Raw genomic sequence first — 2,332 nt, 5'->3', positions numbered from 1 at the left:
CGGTCCCCAGGCCCTTCCGCTGCCCCAGGCCCTTCCGGTCCCCAGGCCCTTCCGCTGCCCCAGGCCCTTCCGGTCCCCAGGCCCTTCCGCTGCCCCAGGCCTTTCCGGTCCCCAGGCCCTTCCGGTGCCCCAGGGAGCGGCCCGAGGGGCGCGGTCCGGAAGGCGGGCTAAGGTGGCGGAGGCTCTCGGGGATCCTGGGCTTGGCTCGGCCCCCCAGCGTGGCCCTTTACCCGGTTATTCGGAACCGCCAGGAATCAGTCGGGCTTCTGCGAGAACACAACCTGCAGAAAGCCGTCGGAGGAGCCCTGGGTCTCGGGCAGCCGCGTGCGGCGCTGCTCCCGGGCACGGGGGCCAGAAGCCCGCCCGGAGCGGCGAGCGCGGAGGTGCCGCTTTTTCTGCCGGAAACCGCGAGCCGCCCGCGGTCCTGCCGCCGCTTCCTGGGCCCGGCGGGCGAGCGGGGACACCGTCCTCGCGGAGCCGCGCCTGCGCCGCGTCGTCCCTGAAATCCGGAGTGTTGGGGCCCGGTCACACCTGGGAGCGAGCCTCCGGCGGCGGCTCAGAACGCAGGGTTCAGGCGGAGAGCAGGGCGACGAGGAGGGTGACTGCTCCTCTGTGAGCAGCGGGGGGCGCCGGCCGCCGCCATCTGCCTCCCTCCCGTCAGCGCTGGGGGCCCCCAGGGAACAGAACAGCGCCCCCCAGGGGCGGCCGGGTGGTCCACCCCGCGCCCCGCCCCCCCCCCCCCCCCCGCGCCCGGAGTCCACGCTGCGGGCCCCTCCCCCGGGAGACCGGCCCGCGCGACTCGCCGGCGCCGGGTTTACCGGTCACAGAGGGCTGCAGACCTCCAGCTCCGGGGGAAGGAGGATCGACCTTCCTTTCTACTTTTATTCGTTATTGCCTTTATTAGTTTTTTCATTTATTTTCTTATAGTTTCCAAATCCTTTTAAAAACATTAATTTATTTTAATTTTTTTTAAGATTTTATTTATTTGACAGAAACACAGCGAGAGAGGGAACACAAGCAGGGGGAGCGGGAGAGGGAGAAGCAGGCCTCCCGCGGAGCAGGGAGCCCGATGTGGGGCTCAATTCAATCCCAGGAGCCTGGGATCATGACCTGAGCCGAAGGCAGACGCTTAACGACTGAGCCACCCAGGCGCCCCTATTTAATTTTAATTTTTACATAAATACTTTTTGTAAAAAAATGTTTTTGTTTACTTTTATTTATTTTGGGACCTAGACTCTTTTAACAAGCTGACCAAAACATACGCAGGATCTAGTTTTTCTTGTTTTCGTTTTTCTTGTTAATTTTCTTTCTTTTTTTTTTGTTTTATATTTTGTTGTTTTTTCTCTTTATTCATTTCTTCTCTGGACAAAATGATGTGATGGAGGAATTCACCCAAAAAGAAAGAACTCAAGGTAGAAGTCATGGCCAGGTATTTAATCAATACAAATAAAATTAAGATGTCTGAACTAGAATTTAAAACAATGATTATAAGGATACTAGCGGGCTTAAAGAAAGCGTAGAAGACACTAGAGAATCCCTTACTGTAGAGATAGAAGAACTAAAATCTAGTCAGGCCAAAATTCAAAATGCTATAACCAAGACACAATCCGAAGTGGAGGTCGTAAAAATGAGGCTGGATTAAGTGGTGGAGTGAATCAGTGATACAAAAGATAAAATTATGGAAAATAATGAAGCTGAAAAGAAGAGGGAAAGAAAGATAATGGGCCACAAAGGTAGACTTAGGGAACTCAGCGACTTATTTAAATGTAATAACATTTGTATCATAGGAGTCCTAGAAGATGAGGAGAGAAAAAAGGGGGAAGAAGATTATTGGAGCAAATTATAGCTGAAAATTTCCCTAATCTGGGGAAGGACACACACATCAAAATCCAAGAAGCTCAGAGAACTTGCACTGAATTCAACAAAAGCTGACCATTGACCATTGCCAAGGCATATCATAGTCAAATTCACAAAATATATTAACAAGGAAAGAATCCTGAGAGCAAGCAAAGGAGAAAAAATCTTTAACCTACAAGGGAAGACAGACCAGATTCGCAGTGGATCTGCCCACAGAGATTTGGCAGGCCAGAAAGGAGTGGAAGGAAATATTCAACGTGCTGAATGGGAAAAACGTGCCTCCAAGAATTCTTTATCTAGCAGGCTCTCATTCAGAAGAGGATAAGAGAAAATGCATAGAAGGAGACATAAAGTGTTTCCCAGATAAACAAAAGCTAAAGGAGTTTGTGAACACTAAACCAGCCCTGCAAGAAATTTTGAGGAGGACTCTTTGAGTGGAGAAAAAAAGACCAAAAGCAACAAAGACTAGAACAGC

Source organism: Zalophus californianus, chromosome 11 (assembly GCF_009762305.2).
Source record: "Zalophus californianus isolate mZalCal1 chromosome 11, mZalCal1.pri.v2, whole genome shotgun sequence".
Lineage (NCBI taxonomy): Eukaryota > Metazoa > Chordata > Mammalia > Carnivora > Otariidae > Zalophus > Zalophus californianus.
This window is presented reverse-complemented; position numbering follows the sequence as displayed.